Source organism: Pipistrellus kuhlii, unplaced genomic scaffold (genome assembly GCF_014108245.1).
Source record: "Pipistrellus kuhlii isolate mPipKuh1 unplaced genomic scaffold, mPipKuh1.p scaffold_m20_p_3, whole genome shotgun sequence".
Classification (NCBI taxonomy): domain Eukaryota; kingdom Metazoa; phylum Chordata; class Mammalia; order Chiroptera; family Vespertilionidae; genus Pipistrellus; species Pipistrellus kuhlii.
The window spans coordinates 122,866,717-122,887,580 of record NW_023425529.1 but is presented as its reverse complement, the minus strand read 5'-3'; the positions used below and the strand labels follow the sequence as shown (position 1 = coordinate 122,887,580).

Here is a 20,864-nt window from a genome sequence, read left to right as displayed (position 1 = left end):
TGTGTTTTTTTTTTTTCTACTGGTTAAACATATATTTTCCTTCACATACCAGTTAAATGTCATTCATTTAGCTGCTGGACCTGAATAAATAACTATAGGATGTTTATAAATGGTCAAAAACAACACATCTAAATCAATAAGATGATATGATAGTTCTTATATAAAAATATTCTTTTATGAGCTAATAAAGTCTAGAAAGTGCCTTTAAAAACTAATAATTTTATTAGCAAAAGCCCTGTATTTTCTACAAAACAAAATTTAAGCAGAAGAAATGTTTAAAAATCATAAAATATAAACTAAATTGTTTGTTTAATTGCTTAGTTATGATATCTCACCCTAATCATGCTTATCAGCATAAACTGTGATAAATAATGATATATAAATAAGTTCCTTTTTCCAGTAAAAATATCATTAGAGCATGTCATAGAAAATTATTTTTCTTCATCTGCTTCAATAGCACCTTCAATGTTCTTATAAAAGGTCTTTCTGTCTTACAACTAAATTCATTTTTATTGTCTCTCTAATGTCTGCAAAAATTCAAACTGTATATAGCATGTTTTTATCAGTGAAGAATCTTTCCTGTTTAGTTATGACAGATTTGCAAAAATACCTGATATGTGTACAAAACACACTGCTATGCTAGAGAATGCTTTCACATAATGCTGAATATCATTAACTAAACTTTAGATATTTTAAGAGAAGAAAAATTACAATTGAGTATTCCTTTTTCAGATAGAAATAATATGCTACATTAGGCAAAATGAATAAAATCTTCAGGGTGTCAACTTTCAATCTTGCTTGTTTAATTAATTTTACATATAAAAGCAAATGACTTAAAAACCATTTCGTGGTAGCAAATTACTTTACTGTCTTTACCTGTGCAGCTTGCTCTAGATAAGCCAACCACATCCTTTTATAGCTGTCACAAAGGTGAGGACTTAATTTTGCTATTATTGAACATCAGAAGACAAATAATGAATAAAAATAGGATTATCCTTATATTCGTATCATAATTATACATTAAATTACATTGAATCATAAAGAATGCAAGCACAGATAGGTAATATGCTATTTAGACCAATAAAATACAAATCCAGTACACTTAATTAACATATCATGAATCACTTGCATTTCAGTATAAATGTACAAATGATGTTCATTTTTAAATCATATTGTACAATCCTATTACTTGATGAAATGGAAAATTACAAATCTAAATACCATGACTATAAAGTATGCATATGTTGTAAGGTCTATACCTTAAAGTATTTCTCATTTTTTCTCTCAGAAGAGAGACAGATAGAGAAACAGTGAGAGAACCTATGAAAAACATCTAAGCTTTCAATAATCATAACATTTTAAAGAATACAAATATGTGAAAATTAAACATCCCTGAATAATGAAAAATTTTATGAAGTAATATTCATACTTCTTCATAAAACTATATCCACTATAAAATATATTGTTGATGAAATATGTGCCCCACAGATGAACCTACATCTATATAATAAAAATGCAGTGGTCATGATGTCATAACTACCAAAGACCAGCCACTAGGAGGGATTTGATGCTGGGTCCCATGGTTCTGGTGGGACTTTATGCTACATCCTGAGATGCAAGGAATCTGGGTCTCACATGATTTTGTGCACTGGGCCTCTAGTATCATTAAATGTATAAGTAGTACTTTGAAGAGTGTTTTTCAGATTAATATTAGTTTGTAAAAGGTAGAATCTGTTTTTTTAATTCCAAGTTCTTCATATATATTATAGGCATGCTCTGGCCTCAAAGCTTTTATATACCTGTTCCTATGCCTTCCCTCAAAAGCTCACGTTTTCCACCCTCATGATCTATAGGTGTTTATTATAATATGTCTTTCTTGTTAGCTCTATTATAAAATCTGTATTTAAAATTATACTTATTTAAAAATAAACTTAAAATAAAATGAAAACACTACTCTACTCCCTGATGTCCCCAATACCCCTCACCATTTCCCTCCTTTTTCTTTATAGTATTGTCATCTTAAACACTGTATACATTTTTTGTACACAATAAGCCCTCAATGCCATCAGTAGGTACTTGAAAGCTGTGACTTTAAGCAAAACAACGCATTTTAGAAAACAATTTTGCCATAAACTAATAGATATAAACAAAAGTTAAGTTCCTATGGTGTATTTCTGGCAACAAATCAACAGACCTCCAAATAAAGACCCAAATACTTCTGATATTAAAGATTGAAATAAACATGGGATATGCATACATTTAAGAAGGACTAATAAAAACAAGTAAGAAAGATCTTTTCTAACTTGCTTCCAGTTCTGGGTCACAGATGGCCAGAGCCTCTCCCAGCAGCTCAGCGAGCACAGTGGGAAGCACCTCTTCAATAGCACTGTGCATTCACACACACACACACACACACACACACACACACACACACACTGGGAAAAAGCAGACACAACAATTTACCTAACGTGCACATCTTTGGGATCTTGGAGGAAATGAGTACCCAAAGAAAACTCACATAGATACAGAAAGAATGTGAAAACACTACATGGACAGTGACCCCACCTGTCAATTATTTTTTTCATCAACATCAAATGAAAGGATGCTATTTGAGGACCAGCTGTATGTTTAAGATAAGGTTGTCTGCCTCTCCTGAAATGTAAGCACCATAAAGGGAAGATATTCTTTTCTTTAAAACTGGATTTCTAGAGCAAAGAACACTGCTTGGGAGAGAACATTTGTACTATAAATATGTGTTGAATTAATGGAATCTTCAATGAATAAATAATTCACCAAATTGTGTGTTGTAAACAAGCTCATGATATAGGAGGTAGACAGAGGTGTACCTTTGAATTAGAATATGGACATCTCCCATATTGATTATACTTCACTGTGCTTCATACATGTAGGTGGTTATCATGGCACATCCTCTAGTGATTCTCAGTAGCAGTTTCCTTGCTTCCTTTCCTTTATTGTTTTATGAGATATAGACATTTCCCAAAGCCCTTGCCTTCAATCTCTAAAATTTTCTTTATATTTCTCTGTGAAATCTCATTAATTTCCACAGGTTCAACAACACCTCCGAGTAAACTAATTCCATGTGTAAATCAACAGATCTCAGGTTTTAGTAATACACATGAGCAATACACACATGCACATGCACATACAGAAACAAACACACACACTGCACTGCCATGTATCTTCCAACATTTGAAAATTGAAATGAGGAACACAAACTATAAAATTCTCTTTTTAAAAAGTACATGAGTTAGTGGGCTTCAGTAGTTTTGGAACTTTTAATATATTCACAATATTTGTATCATCAATACCATTATCTGATACAGAACATTTTAATCACACCAGAAGGACACACTTTACCAATTAACATTCACTTCCAATTATACCTTATCCCCAACATTGGCAACCATTAATCTACTTTCTGTCTCTTTGGATTTACCTATTCTGGACATTTCATATGAATGGGGTGATGCATTGTGTGGGCATTTCGGTCTGTCTTTTTTTCTCTTAGCATATTTTCAAGATTCACCCATGGCATACAATGTGTCAGCACTTCATTTCTTGTTATAGCTGAATGCCATTCTCTGGATACAACATATTTAGTTTATATATTCAACTCTTGATGGACATTCAGTTTATCTCTAGTTTTCAGTTATAGGACTAGTGCTGCCATAAATATACATATAACATTGGTGAGAACATATGTTTTAAATTATCTGACTATATAACTATGAGTGGGATTACAGGATTATATGTACCTGTGTTTAATATTTTGAGAAACTAACACACTGTTTTTTCAAAGGAGTTGTACCATCCTACATTTATATTATAGCTATCTTAAGAGGATCAGGCACCCTGTTTAAGTAGTATGAAGTGATATTTTATTGCAGTTTGATTTATATATCCCTAATGAACAATGATTTGGGGTAACCTTTCTGTGTTTGTTAGCCATTTATACTACTTTCATAACAATGTCTAGTTAAAATCTGCCAAATTTTTAAAATTCTATAATTTATCTTTTTAATGTTGAGTCAAAAGATAATTTCATATATTCTGAATACTTAGACCCTTATCATATGTGATAATTTCAAATAGCATCTGTCATTTCATGGATTCTCTTTTTTCTTTCTTGGCAGTGTCTTTTGAAGCACAGAAATGTTTTAATTTTGAAGTACAACTTATTTTGTCTCTTGTTTCTTGTACTTTGGGGTCATTCTGATAAAACATTTCTTAATCTAAGGACATATGGATTTATAACTAATTTTCTTCTAAGAGATTTATAGGATTATTTAAACATTTAATCTCAATTGAGTTAATCATGTGATATATGAGTCTAATTTAATTATTTTGCATTTGGCAGTTTATTTTGTTCATTAGATTCAACATATAAGTGAGATCATATGATATTTTTCTCTGACTGGCTTATTTCACTTGGTATAATAATCTCCTGGTCATCCATGCTGTCTCAAGGGGTGAGATTTTCTTCTTTTTATTGATGCATAATATTTCATTGTGTAAATATGCCACTGCTTTTTTACCCACTCATCTACTGATGTGCAGTTAGGATTCTTCCAGATCTTGGCTGTTGTAAATAATGCTTCTATGAGCATAGGGTGTATATATTCTTTTGAATTGGCATTTCATGATTCTTAGGATATATTCCCAGAAATAGGACACTGGGTCAAAAGGCAGTTCCATTTTTAAAATTTTCAGGAAACTCCATACTGTTCTCCACAGTGGCTTCAAGAGTCTGTACTCCCACCAACAGTGCACTAGGATTCCCTTTTCTACACATCTTCACCAGCATTTATTTGTTGATTTATTTATGGTAGACTTTCTGGCAGATGTGAAGTTTTATCTCATGTGGTTTTAATTCACAGTTTATAGTGAATTAATGAGGTTGAGCATTTTTTTCATGTCCACTGGCCATCTACATTCTCTTTGAAGAAGTGCCTATTCAGGTCCTTTGCACATTTTTAAATTGGATTATTTGTCTTCCTGGTGTTGATTTATATAAGCTTTTTCTATATTTTGCAAATTAACTACTTATCAGATGTGTTATTAGAAAATATGTTCTCTCATGCAGTATATTCCCTTTTAATTTTGTTGAGGTTTTTTGCGCTGGTCAGAAATTTTAAATTTAATATAATTCCATTTGTTTATGTTTTCCTTTATTTCCTTTGCCCAAGGAGACATGTCAGCAAAAATACTGTTATAAGATGCCCTGACTGGTGTTGCTAAGTGTTTAGAACATTGGCCCTCACACTGAAGGGTCTCAGGTTTGATTCCTGGTCAATGGCATGTACTTGAGTTGTGGAGGGGTGCAGGTGGGAGGCAACCAGTTCATGTGTCTCTCTCTTATTGATCTCTCTCTCTCTCTCTCTCTCTCTCTCTCTCTCTCTCTCTCTCTCTCACACACACACACACACACACACACACACACACACTTTCTCACTCTCAATCTGAGGAAATTCAGAAAATTTTGTTTTTTCTCCTAGTCACAAACATACTTTAAATATATAATAAAAATGTATTTTAATTAGAGGCCTGATACATGAAAATTTATGCACTGGAGCGGGGAGTCCCTCAGCCCGGCCTGCCCCCTCTCACAGTCCAGGAGCCCTCAGGGGTGGGAGGAGACCTGGCTATCAGGGGAAGGTGATGTCCCCATCAAACTTCTGCTGCTGCCACTGCTGGCAGCACAATCCTCAGCCGGCCCTGGTTACCTGAGCCTTGGGCGGCCCTGGACGGATGGGCAGCCACCATCTGAGACTTGCCTGCACCTGGGGTTGGCCCTGTGCAGCTGGGGAGCTGGGGGTCTGGGCACCACCATCTTGTGGCTGTGGGCACTGCCATCTTTGAGGGTGTGGCAATAAGTAGCATATTTCCTCCTTATTAGTTGTGGGCTCCACCATCTTTGCAATGCATAAGGGTCAATTAGCATATCCCCTCTTTATTAGATAGGATAATAAGTCAACAAAAAGAAGAAAAATGAAAACTGCTGACAGGAAGAACTGGTAAGAATTTAAGAGTTTCCACATATCAAACTATGTTTGATGATAGTGTATCTTATATAACATCTTGATTGTGACAGCATTTCTTTTTCACCAAACATTTTCATTTTAGTGTATCATCATATCCATAACTCCTAGAGGATACTTCTCAAAATGTATTACTTGTTCTATTACATTCTTCATTTTTTTATTCATCTCGGCTCAGAACCTTAAAGTGACACAGCTTGCCCATGAAAACAATGAGCTAAGAGCAAATAAATATCCAAACTAAGTTACTGACTGTTAATAATTCACTCTGATTTTCTTGGCTCTAAAATTCCTTTCTGACAAGCCACATTTATACTGCATAACTTTTGTGAACTGCAAATAACTTTGAAATTGTTTTATCTCTAACTCAATTTGAAATTATTTTATCTTCAAATAAATTCCTTTCTCCCTTACCCTCCTTCCCTTTCTTTGTCCCTGTCCTTTCCCCCTCCCTCTTTCCCTCATCCTCTGTTTTAGTAATTTATTAACATTCTTTGCAAAATAATTATATCTAGATTCTCTAATCCCCAGTCATCTCTTTATTTCATGGAAATTACAATTTGAGTTCTTCAGGGCTATCAATGAACTATATGGTATTCACCAATTCCAAGATTGCTATGATAACTTTTATTGGTTTGTCATGTATTGATATATGGATGAAAAAAATTTAAGCCTGTGTAATTAAATAGCAGGAACCTAAATGAGATTATAAAACCACTTTATTCCTCATATTCTTTCCATTATACCAAATGGTAGTATAAGAGATAGCAGAAATTTTGGGAAGCACAATAAAGTTGAAAGAAGTAATAAAATGTCTGAAAAATAAGTATAAAAAGCAGGTTACCAAGTGCCTATCAGTAGACAACTGGATAAAAAAGTTGTGGTAAAAAAAAAAAAGTAGGTTAATAAGTAGTGAATACTTATTTCATCTGGGTCTTGCAACAGTTTGTTTTATTTTGGAAAGAACACACAACTTAGATACATATATGTGTTTATATCTTTATTGTTGAGAGTATTACAGATGCCCCTGCCTCTTTTTACTCCCTATTGCCTTCCTCCACTAAGATCCCAACCAGTCCCAGGGCTTCATCACCCTATTGTTTGTGTCCACAAGTAGTTCATATATGCAAATAAGTTCTTGGTTAATCTCTTCCCTCTGAGATTCTTCAGTCTGTTCCATGCCTCTGCTTCTATTTTATTTATCAGTTTATTTTGTTCATTAGATTCCTTGTTTGTTTATCTTTACTATCAATTGTTGATATATATGTATTTATTGTCATTTTATTGTTTATGTTTTTTTATCTTTATCTTGTTTTCTTCTTAAAGAATACCTTTCCACATTTCATATAATACCAGTTTGGTGATGATGAACTACTTTAGCTTTTTCTTGTCTGTGAAGCTCTTTATCTGTTCTTCTATTCTAAATGATAGCTTTGCTGGGTAGAGTAATCTTGGTTGTGGGTTCTTGCTATTCATCACTCTGAATATATCTTGCCACTCGCTTCTGGCCTGAAAAGTTTTTGTTGAGAAATCAGCTGACAGTTCTATGGTGCTCCCTTATAGGTAACTAACTGATTTTCTCTTGCTGCTTTTAAGATTTCTCTCTTTGTCTTTAACCCTTGGCATTTTTATTATGATGTGTCTTGATGTAGGCCTCTTTGGGTTCATCTTGTTTAGGACTCTCTGCACTTCCTGGAAGTGTGTGTCTATCTCTTTCACTAGGGAGGGGAATTTTTCTGCATTATTTCTTAAAATAGATTTTCAATTTCTTGCTCCCTGTCTTTTCCTTCTGGCACCCCCATGATGCAAATGTTGGTATGTCTGAAGTTCTCCTAGAGGATCTTACACTATCTTCAGTTTTTTTTTATTCATTTTTGCTCTTTAATCAGTGTGTGTGTTTTTTTTCTTTCTCACACTTAAATTGTTGATTTGATTCTCAGCATCTTCTGCTCTATTGTTGAGTCTTTGAAACTTATTCTTCATTTCAGTTATTGAATCCTTCATTTCTGACTGGTTCTTTTTCATGTCTTTTACGTTCACACTAATTTCCTTGAAATTCTCACTAAGTTCCTTAAAGCTTTTAAGTTCCTTGACCATCTTTTATACCCATTATTTTGAACTCTGTCTGGTATTTTTCTTGCTTCTATTTCATTCAGGTTTTTGTTTTGTTTTGTTTTGTTTTGTTTTGTGTGTGTGGTTTTGTTCCTCCTACCCCCAGGTGCATTTCTCCTGTTCTTTCTTAAAAAAAAAATAAAATAAAATAAATCTTTGTTGTTCAGATTATTATAGATGTTCCTCTTTTTTCTTTCCCCATAGCTCCCCTTCACCTGATTTCCCACCCCACTCCATGCCTTTACCCCGCACCACTGTCTTCATCCATAGGTGTAATATTTTTGTCCAATTTCTTCCCACATCCTCAGACCCTTTCATTTGTGAAATGTTTGATTTTTTTTTTTATCTCCGCATTTTAGCTGCTTCCCTATGTTTGTTTCTACCAGTATGTATTGGGTAGAGCTTCTATGTAACCTGGAATTGGTAGAGTAGCATTGCTTAGTATGTGTCCTGTAGGGCTCAATGATTCAGCTTCCTGAGTAACCAAAGCTGGTCACTCTAGGTGTGCCCTGACGTGGCTGTGTTCACTGTGCTATTGAGCATTGATTGCTGTTGGTGTGTCTGAGAGGAATAGAGCCCCCGGCCAGTTGGTCATGAGGATCAGATGCAATAGTGGGAGAGCTGTTATGCAGGAGCCACTCTTATTGAGCAGGACTTGCCTATTGGAGTTTTGGTGCTCACTGAGTTTGCCCCTTAAGTGGTATTAGTTTTAAATGTTTGTTCTTGCCCTAGCTGGTTTGGTTCAGTGAATAGAGTGTCAGCCTGTGAACTGAAGGGTCCCAGGTTCAATTCCGGTCAAGGGTACATGACTGGGTTACAGGCTGGATCTCCAGTAGGGACATGCAGGAGGCAACCGATCAATGATTCTCTCTCATCATAGTTGTTCCTATCTCTCTCCCTCTCCCTTCCTCTCTAAAATCAATAAAAATATATTTTTTAAAAAGTTTATTCTCTCATTCCATATATCTTGAGCCTTTAAAAGTTTACTTATTTGCCTAAATTAGCTGGTATAGACATTGCAGCCTTAATTCACATATTGCAAGGTCATGAGGTACTAATGAAATAATATGTAAAATACTATACTTTATAGGCCATAGTACCAGCCCCTTATTATTAGTAATTGTGTGTATATTAATACAAAATATATTAAATCTGTAATTATTAAACTTTAGCATGCAATTTAGAATTTTACTGATTTTATTTAATAGAATAAAAACATTATTAAAAAACTACAAATGATTTGAATTACTTTTTGTTTTATAGAAATAAAATATTTTTATGAAACAAAAGAAACACTTTTAAACAGAAAACATTGTGGATAAATATACATTGTATTTAACTATGATAAATAAAAAAATAAGTAACAAAATAAATATTTAAAACAAGTTATAAAATTGTCATAAAAATAAGTCACCAAAAATCCAAAGGATTTTCATGCCACATTTATATGATACCACTATTCCAAATGCAATTGCAATACTTCTTGATTTATAGTCTAACATTGATGAAAATAGTTTTACTTTCTATTTTGATTATACCTATATAATCCAGCTGTTTACTAAATGTTTAGACATTGTCAGGAAATAGGTTTGGTTTTTGGTGATAGCCAAACCATCCTCAAAGAAAAGAAGCTACAATATTTATATTAATCTAAGCAATGTGTCTATGTCTATCTAGAGTTATATCAACACTAACTGGTTTGGCTCAGAGGATGAAGTTTTGGCCTGTGGACTGAAAGGTCCCAGGTTCGATTCTAGTCAAAGGCATGTACCTCTGTTGTGGACACATTCCCAGTAGGGGGTGTGCAGCAGGTAGCTTATCAATGATTCTCTTCTATCAATATTTCTAACTTTCTATCCCTCTCCCTTCCTCTCTGTAAAAAAATCAATAGAATATATTTTATAAAAAGAGTTTCATCATTCTCATATGTGAAAAAAAGTTTTTAATTTCAAACATGATAAAATCTGAGAAAAATAGCATTATTAGGCGCAGTCTAAATACAAACAAATAATCAATCTAAGAAAATTTATTTACTAGTACAACGTAAATATTATAAGAGAAAAACATGCAGATAAATTTTGAAATTTAAAAATATATATATTTGATTTTAGGTTAAAGAACATAAAACTAAAGTTCAAGCAATACTTTCCCCCAAGTGATTTGAGTGTAAAAAGGCATTTATATATAGTTGTTGTTGTTCAAAGATTTTTTCTATGACATTTTTAAATAAGAAAAAATTGGTGTTGATACTTGGATTTAAAGTGAAAGGCTCAGTTTTCAAAAGTGAAACGGTATGCCTCTGAACTAATGGCATCAAGCTACGTAATTTGTTATATATACCAGGTTTCTTTTCATAAAAATACCATATTAGAACAAAACACATAGAGTCTAAATTTCCTCTCTATAATTTTTTGAACTCTTTAAAATAAGCAAGAAATCTAAATGAAGTAACCTTAATTTTAATCACCTAGACATGCATGTATCTTAGATATTTTCTTACAAGGAAATCACAGCTGAAAGTCGTATTGGAGAGATTATATTGCTAAAAAATAGGTAAAAATTGATGAAGTCATTAAATTTTCAAAAGTTATAAATTATCCTGCAAAGCTTCACTGGCTGCAAATTAGCCTGTGCTGTAGCCCTCTGCTAACAATCTATAGATCATTTTATTATTCATGAATTTTAGTAATTTCAGGACACCACAGGTCATCTTATGCTCATTTATTTGCTAAACACCTTGTGCTAGTATGCCTATGCTGAAAAATTGCTACTATTTACTCCCTGTGAGACAAGCAAGCAACAAAGTGCCGATTTTGGCCCCAGACATCCTGTATGCCAGGCTGTACATATATCTTGCTGTCAGTGAAATAAATGAGCCCTTAAATTGGCTGCAAAGCTTTAAGAACTGAAATTTATATGTCTAGTTATCAAACAGAAAGTTCAGAACACCTGCCAATATGAAACATAATTGTGACAAACTGTTACATTTTACCTTTAGCTTCTCAGTTCTAATATGGCAAGTTCTACAAAACCTCCCAAGTCAGCAAAGATAAAACAATCGCGACATTTATGTATGTGTTTGTATACATATGTGGGTGCATGCATATGTGTATAATGTGTGTGTGTGTGTGTGTGTGTGTGTGTGCAAGCATGAAGGCATTACCATTTAACAGTGGTCATCCATCACTAGATGTATAACATGATACAAATAGCCAGAGCGTTAGAGTTTATTTTGAACAGAAAGTCCAGTCCAAATGGATTTGCCAGCTTCAGTGAGCATTTAGATGTCTTCCCAGATTTACAGCTTCTTTACAAATTCCTCTCAAAATATCAACAATGATGAGGATAAAGAGTCTCACTTTCATTTTAGTTTTTAACCATTAGAGAGTTTGACAGGTTGAAGGATACTAAAGTTATCAATCCCTCACAGATGAAGAGACATTCTTTAAGGGTTATGTGACCTGCCTGTGTAAACAAAGCCAGTGAGTGACAGAGGGTGAGATAGTATGTACAATGGTGTGAGGGTCTCCATAATCTTTGATATTTAAGGATAGTATACTATTTACACCAATAACAACAATAATAAGATCAACCATGGTTTTAAGTTGAATATTTAAGAACACTCATGTGTATTTTACATTACATCTTGACCATGACTCCAATTTTAGTGATGGAAAAGCTGAGGTTTAGCCAGGTTGAGTGACTGGCTCCAGTTGGTCATGCATAGGCTGCATGTTGTCTAGCCACGGCTCAGATCCCACAATCTGGCTCGAGGATCCATGTATTTAAACCAACATGCTATATCCCAGAAGCACCAGCCATACATAAAATCCTTGATTATATCAAGCTACTTCTTCACTTTCACTATTCCACACTACATAAAACTAATTTATGCTGTATCATCTTTTCAGTATTTCCCTTTAATGACATTGTAACATTTCATAAATTACTACATGTAAATTCCATTTATAGTACTAGTGGCCCGGTGCACAAAATTTATGTACAGGGAGGTGGGGTGTTCCTCAGCCTGGCCTGCCTCCTCTCCGATCTGGGACTCCTGTGGGTTCTAGCCTAAACTGAGAGCCAGACAACCCCCTCGCAAGTTGGGACTGTTGGCTCCTAACCACTCACCTGCATGCCTGCTTGATTGCCTCTACCTATTTTGCCTGCTGGCCTGTTTACCTCTAACTGCACTCCCCCACCAGCATGATCACCCCCAACTGTCCTCCCTTCCTGGCCTGATCACCCCTAACTGCCTCTGCCTCTGCCTCAGCCTCACCACCATGCTTTGTCTAGAAGGCTATCCAATAGATCTCATGGTCTAATTAGCATATTACCTTTTTTTGAATACTTTTATTTACTTACAGGTGACCAAAATTAGCATATTATCCTTTTATTAATATAGATAGGATATGAAATACTGCCATAACTATAACATATCTACCATTATTACTCTGTGAGAATACATACTTCATGCAATAGGAAGGCATCTAATGCATTACATGTATATGTTGTAAGTAGTAGGAAATACTGTGTTCATAGCAATAATATACACCCTGTGACTTCCCTTCCTAATTTGGGAATGGTTCTTCAGTTCTTTGAATGTTTCCTGGCCCCTAATGTATTATTATTATTATTATTATTATTTTTGTCATTCAGTGAAATTTTATGTTCTGTTTATTGCACGTGATTTGAGGCCTTTAATTTCTAACTTCCAAAGTTTCAAAGGACTATTTTTTTCCATGAAGTTTAACATTAACATTAGTGAATTCATGTATTCATGTGTTTTTATTGTAAACATCAGAATTATTCACATTGTCATACATCCTGGACTCATAAGCATGAACCTCCATATGCTAGCAACAAGCCAGGAAGTCACTCTGCATAAAGAGAAAAGTCATAGCACAGCATTTAATGTCCAACCTGAGTCACCTCAGAATGTTATATATATTGACTTCTTAATTCATATAGTATTGGGAACTCAAATGCTTGGTTGGTGATGGGGATGACATAGTTTCGGGAGGATTGTTCCTGAAATAATTAAGGAAAGAAGGGCTCAATCTTTCTTTTTGGTTGCTTGCTCCACCCCAGCACCTTCATTTTTCTTCAAGTCCTCAGCTTCTTGGGCATCTTCTCTTTCACCTTCACCTCCTTCTTCCTCCTTTGTGTCCTCAAATTCTTCTTTGGCACTTCTTCCCCTCTTCCTCAGACTCTTCCTTCTCCTTCTCCTCCTCTTCAGCTTATCCTTCAGAGGGGGTGGTTCATCCTTAGCTTCCTCGGCTTTTGCAGCCTCAATGGTTTCATCCACCTCAATCTGCTCCTCCTGGACGTGGCTGTGGTATTAAGAAGGGGAGGAGCGAGCAGACATCAAGTAGGAGCTGGTCTATAAACCACCTTAGGCATATTGACTAAAGACCTGGGAACTCTGGGAGTAGTTGCTATCTATGCTTTCCATGCTGGTGAAACTGAGCCAGGTCTCCTCACCTTCCAAGAGTTTCCTGTAAGCTGCAATGTCAATGTCCAAAGCTATCTCCCCATTGAGGAGGTCCTGATATTCTTTTAAATATTGTGCTATTTCATTCTCTGTAGTTCTCAACTCATTCTCTAATTGGTTGATAGTGACCTGCATAGCATTAACGTCTGCATTCTGCTTATCCTCCAGCTCTTGCAGCTGCTTTCCCAGCATTTTGTTCATTCCCCATCTTGCTCCCATCTGCAGAATCTTGGTCTTGAGCAGGCAGCAGCTCTTGGACACGTCATCCTTGGCAGTGCCCACCGTGTAGATGTTCTTGGCAGGGCTCTCAGTCAGCACCGTGAAGCAGCTCTTGTACCATCGCACCATCCCTCAGCATTCTGCATGTTCTCGGCAGCCAGCTTCTCCTACTGGTCGTGGATGTCCTTGAGCATAGTGGAGAGGATGAACTTGGAGAACATGTTCATCTCCATGGAGATCTGAGTGTACTGGATCTGTGCCCATAGCTGGGCGATCTCCTCTTTGTGCACCTTTTTAGAAAGGTGATTTCGTCCATCAGGCTGTTGATGCACTTTTTAAGCTCAGTGCCAGCAAGAGCCACCTCATCTGCACCTTTGCGCGCCTCCATCAGCCAGCCATCTGTATCCTCATGGTTCAGCATCTCTTCCTGATAACACGCCTGCAGGTTGCTCCCAGTCCCTTTGGAGCCCCAGTGGCTCCTAACTGCCCACTTCCCTCTCCTCACCGGGGATGGAGCACAGTGGTGTGGGGCATAGGCATCCCATTTTCACTAAAATGTTCAACCCAGGACTGCTCCATCAGTGTCCTCAGGATGCCCAGGGGCAGACAGTGATCCCGGAGGCCCTGGCCACCCCAGCCTGCCCTGTAGTGATAACCACCTGGACCCCACGGGTGTTGTCAGGAGCTGCCTGTCAGGCCTGCCCTGTCCCGATCACCGCCTAGACCCCACAGGCAACATCAGGCACTGCCACCATGCCTGCCCGGTCCCAGTCACTGCTTGGACACTGTGGAGGGCATCAGGTGCTGCCCGCCCCAGCCTGCATATGCAAATTTACCCACAATATTTGTTGGGTTTATTTGCATATCACTCCTAATTGGCTGTTAGCACAGCGGAGGTATGGCCAATTAGCATCTTTCTTTTTTATTAGTGTAGATATCTCTTTTATAAATCTTATAATACATAAATGTGTAAAATGTTCAAATGAGAGATTTGTAAAAAAAAAAAAAAAAAGAAAAGAAATGCAATATCAATATAATTGTAACTTCCTCATCAATATAGCTCACAAAAGAAACCAAGGATTATATCTTACTTTTCATAAGAATTCATTTTGTGTGAAAATCTCAAGGCAATAGAACAGCTTTAAAAATTCAGAAGGAAAAACTACACTTCAAAAATATATGACACTATTGCTTTGATTAATTTTTTTCTGTGCTTTTTTTTTTCAGATGTTGACTCTCAGATTGGGGATAGCCAACAATTTGCTCTCTTGTTTGAGAGGAATGTGATTTGATTGTCATATATTTTGCTAACTGATTTTTCCAAGCCACTCCTTAACCATTATATTCATCATATAAGCTACTTCTGCATCTATCTTAGAAAAATAGGAAATTGATTCTTTTACATTCCAGTTTAACTGCCTTTGTTCAAAATTCAATTCTGCCATATACCATCTTGAATTTTAATTTAATGTGTGTCCACTGCCACAGACTATGTGCAATGTCTAGAAAAGTTTCCAACATGTATTAGTTACTCAGTGCTGAATAAACTAATATATTTCTAAATATTTAGCACTTCTTTTTAAATATTTTGCCCTACCATGACAATTTTACTTTTTTTTCTGAATTAATTCCACATAACTAGCAAGCATGTGATCATAACACTAATGAAAACTGTGATCAACACTTCCTGAGCTCTTATTAAAGGTCAAACATAATGTTAATGATTTGCAGATATTTAAAACTAACTCACAATAAACTTATAATAAAGAACTAAGGCCTTGCCCTAATAGGTTTGGCTCAGTGGATAGAGTGTTGGCCTGCAGATTGAAGGGTCCCATGTTCAATTCTGGTCAAGGGCATGCACCTTGATTGTAGGCACATCCCCGATAGGGAGTGTACAGGAGGCAGCTAGTCAATATTTCTCTCATTGATGTTTCTAGCTCTGTATCCCTCTCCCTTCCTCTCTGTAAAAAAATCAATAAAATATATATATTTTTAAATCAATAAAATATATTTTTAATAAAGAAGAACTAAGGCCTTAAAGAGGTTAAGTAAATTGCCCAGATCACATTCTATTAAGTGTTGGAGTTAGCAAGCAACTGCAGGCAGGCAGAGAGGTGAGGAGTGAAGTGGGGCTGATATTTGTCTGGGTCTCCATCTACTGTGACTATGGACTCAATGGCACATTCCTGATTTCTATTAGGTAGTCATCTAGTCGTCTTCACTCAAGATCTCTTAGTTTCCAAATCTGCTATGTCATCTAGTCTCTTTAGTCCTAACTGTTCCTCACCCCCCTTATTATTTGTCATGGGATACTTTGGGTATCCATCTACTCTACTGACAACTTGGCAACTATCCAAAGTATTAAACTCTTTTGACTTACCCAATTTGAGTGTGTTCTGTAGTTCTTGCTATAACTTCATTGATTCAATAATAACTTACTGGCACTTTCATGTTAAAAAATATAATAGCAGAAACCTGAAGAAAGTAAGTGATTTGTTTAAGTGCTGTAATTTGGTGAAGATAAGTTTTGAGCGTATAATTTGAATGTCATTTCTTCTGCCATTTCTTCTATGCAAATGGCAGTTTTAGAAAGCCCATTTCTTTTTTTCTGCTTTTATGAAATCTAAAAAAGACGAGAGAAAGAAGTTATGAAATTAGAGTCAGAATGCCAATAACATGGAAATATAAGAATGTTATAAAAGAAAATGTAATTGAATAAATGTGATAATTTTGAAATTAATAAAAAGAGGGTAATCTGAAATAAATCTATTGGGTCATCTCTATTCTTATAGTAATAGTTACTCCTAAACCATCACAAAAAGGTAATTACATGAATATAGTTATACACATTAAATATTTATAAATATTCAAAGGATATACTGTGTCATAATTTGAAATATTTGCTGTCTATCATAATACTTCGAGTGAAAGGTGTTTAACTTATGTGTTTTATGTTCCTCCAGAGATTCATATTCTCTATTCCTCTTCAATTTATAACATTTTTTAGTGCTCTTATCTTGCTGCTGTTAGCTTCCGGTTAGCGCTTTTATATTATGTCCATGACTAGAGGCCTGGTGCATGAAATTGTGCAGGGGTGGGGTCCCTCTGGATGGCCTGCAGGGATCGTGCTGAAACATACAGTCCAAGACCACCTGCAGCTCCTACCACTGCTCCCGCTCATTCCTGCCCCACTGTGCCTGCTGTGGGCTCGTGCCCATCAGTCCTGATCAGGGGAGGTTCACACAACCACAGCAGTGCTCACCAGCCATGAGCCTACGTCTGATGCCCTCCCAAGGGGAGTGGCCTGCAGGATCAGGTTGAAACCAGCACTCCAATATCTCCCGAGGGGTTCTGGATTGTAAGAGTATGCACGCCTGGTTGAGGGACCCCCACCAGTGCATGATTGGGCCAGGGAGGGGCTGTAGGAGGACTCCAGGGTGTGTCCAGTCCATCTCGCTCTGTCCTGATTGTCAAGTTAACCTACTGGTCAGAGCATCTGCCCCTGATAATCAGTGCACGTCATAGCCATTGAGCAGTCTTAGCATATCATTAGTATATTACAGTTTGATTGGTTGTTCAGTTCTGCATTTGATCTATTTGCATATTACCCTTTTATTATATAGGATAACCACATATTTTAACTATTTTTGCTTTCCTGTTGAAAAGTTATGGTTGAAAACAACCAACCCCAAAATTTCTAAATCTTAATGCCTAAAACCTATCAATATTTCAGGTTACATGGCTATACATATATAATTGTCTATAGTTAAACATCATAATAAGTCTAGAAAATTATAAAGAATACACAAAGAGCCACTAACAATAAGTAAGCTTAGCAAGTTTGAAAACCAATCCAGTAAAGACAATGTGAAATTGGTGTATGGATAAACTAATAGATCAATAAAATAAATGTATAGCTTAGAGCAAACTTAAAAAATTTACACTGAATCACCTGGATAAGCCTGAGAAAAAGATAAGAATCAACCTCCACTTTAATCCCTATAGATCTAAATTTAACATCTGAAAAAAATAGGATTTTAAAAACATATGATAAAATCTTTGGGCTGAGTTAAATATTTTGTAGGTAGGACCAAAAGCATAAACTATAAAATAAAATAATAACTTAGACTTCATGAATAACAAAAACTTTTATTCTTCAAACACCTTATAAAGAAAATGATTAAAAAGACAAGAGACTGGAGAAAAATTCAAAACTGTATTTTGAGAAAGGACATGTGCTTATAATATATAAAGAAAGAAAGCACACATCAAGCTAAAAAGAAAAAAATAGAGAATTTTTAAATCAGCAAAAATATATAACAACATTTTAAATGGTTTAAATGTTTAAATAAATAGCAAAAGCAACTAAACACATGAAAAGATGCTCAATATTATTGATCATTTGGGAAATGCCAACTATATAGTTTATTAGACTATCAAGTAGCTAATAGAATAGGGAAAATAAAAAGCAAAACCAAAGATAAACAGAAACAAAAATCAAAACTTACAATAAAAAGGATGCCAAGAATAGTTTTCAAAGGGAACTCTCATATATTGTGGGTGAGAATACAAAGTGAATAATCCACTTTAAAAAATAATTTGATAATTTCTTAAAGTTTAATGTACTCTTAGTATATGACCCAGCAAGACTACTCTTAGATATATTTCCAAGAGAAACACACATATGTTCACAATAAGATCTCTATACATTAACATTTGTGACAGTTTAATTCACATAGCCACATATTTGAAAGAACCCAAATATTCATCATTTGATGAATGAACAAATTGTATGTGAATTAATTAAATATATATATATATATATATATATATATATATATATATATATGCCTAAGTGATCAGCCAACCAGGAGGCAGTTGCTCAACTTAGTAGCAGAAACCACAGCCATGGAAATGTGAAACAGACTAATGAATCTCATAGGGAATGAGGGAGTGGAAAGGGAGGAAAGAGATTAACCAAGATCTTATATGCATACTAGAGGCCCAGTGCAAGTATTTGTGTACTTATGAGGTACCTTGGCCTGGCCTGTGAGGTTCACGCTGAAACTGGCTCTCTGACATCGCTCAAAGGGTCTCAAATTGCGAAAATCAGACCTAAACAGGCAGTCAGACATCCCTCTTATAATCCAGGACTGCTGGATCCCAACTGTTCACCTTACTGCCTTCCTGACTGCCCTAATCACTTTTGCCTGCCAGCCTGATCACCCCCTAACCACTCCCCTGCCAACCTGATTTATGCCTAACTGCTCCCCTGCCTGCCTTTTCCCCCCCAACTACCCTTCCCTGCAGGCCTGGTCACCCCTAACTGCTCTCCCCTGCAGGCTTGATTGCCAACAACTGCCCTCCCTTGCAGACCTGGTCCCTCCCAACTGCCCTCCCCTGCTGGCCATCTTGTGGTGGCCATCTTGTGTCCACATAGGGGCAGGATCTTTGACCACTTTGGGGCAGCCATCTTTTGTGTTGGAGTGATGGTAAATCTGCATATTATTATTTTATTAGAGAGGATAGAGGCCTGGTGCATGGGTGGGGGCTGGCTGGTTTGCCCTGAAGGGTGTCCCAAATTAACTGATTTTATGGTTCCCTTGGCCCATGGGGCAGCCTGGGTGAGTGGCCTGTGATGGTTTGCAGGCCGGCCACACCCCCTGGCAGCCCAAGTGGAAGCCCTGGTATCTGGAATTTATTTACCTTCTACAATTGAAACTTTGTAGCCTGGAGTGGAGCCAAGCCTTCTGTTTGCACAGTGGCGACAGCCATTTCTTTTAGGACTTATGTATCTTCTATAATTGAAACTTTGTAGCCTTAAGTGGAGGTCTGGGCTAGCCAAGGAATGCATAAAACTTGTCTTCCTCCATTACTGGGTCAACCCTACCCTCCTGCTCTTTCCAGCTCCATGGCTGCCACCATTTCTGTTTGGATTTATGTATCTTCTATCATTGAAACTTTGTAGCCTTGAGTGGAGGCCTAGGCCAGCCAGGGTAGGGGGAAAGCTTGGCTTCCTCCATTGCCAGGGAAACCCAAGCCTCAATCCTGCTCTATGTGGCCATAGCCATCTTGTTTGGGTTTATTTGCATATTTCCTCCTGATTGGCTTGTGGACGTGGCTTGTGGGTGTAGCAGAGTGATGGTTAATTTGCATATTACTCTTTTATTAGATAGGATAGTACATATATTTTATATTATATATGCACAGCCATTTGTATAATAATCACATAAATTATGTTTCATGATATATGAAAATAATTGCATCTCTAGCTATTCTCAAATTAACTGATTTTTTTTTTTTTTTTTTTTTTTCAAATTAACTGATTTTATTGAAATTCCTGTGTCTTCTAGTCTTTAATCTACAATAGAAATAATATACAATATTTAACCATCCCATCATAATGACCTTCACTCTATATTAAGATTATACTAGTGTTACAATCCAAGAAAATTATTTTAAGTTTTCATTAAAAGATCAAGAAATTAGCTTGTGGATACAATAGAAGATGTGGTGTTCCTCATAGAGTTTACTATGCCTAATAATCTCAGGGAAAACGAGCTAAAATAATTTCCTGACTCACCTCCAGATATTCAGGTTCTGTATAGGTCAAGGTTGGGTCCATGAATCTACATTTCTAATATGAATTAGTGTTTTATTTTTTAAAATATATATTTATTGCTTTCAGAGAGGGAGAGAGATAGTCACATTCATGATGAGAATCATTGATTGGTTGCCTCCTGCACACCACTCTTACAGATTGAGCCTGCAATCTGGGCATGTGCCTTCACCTGGACTTGAACCATGACTTCCTGGTTCATAGGTCGATGCTTAACAACTGAGCTATGCAAGATGGATGAATGTAGTGTTTTAAAAATCCAAGCATTTTTTGAAGATTTTCAACAAATGTTAGGGGGTAATGATAATTGAAAGGATAAAACAATAGGTATTTTTATATTATTTGTCTATTTTCCTTC

The 20,864-nt window shown here is 36.1% G+C and overlaps 1 pseudogene; it reads right to left on the bottom strand.

Moving 5' to 3' along the window:
• Nucleotides 1-13,054: 13,054 nt before the first annotated feature.
• LOC118729648 lies at nt 13,055-19,800 on the bottom strand (annotated as a pseudogene).
• Nucleotides 19,801-20,864: the final 1,064 nt, after the last annotated feature.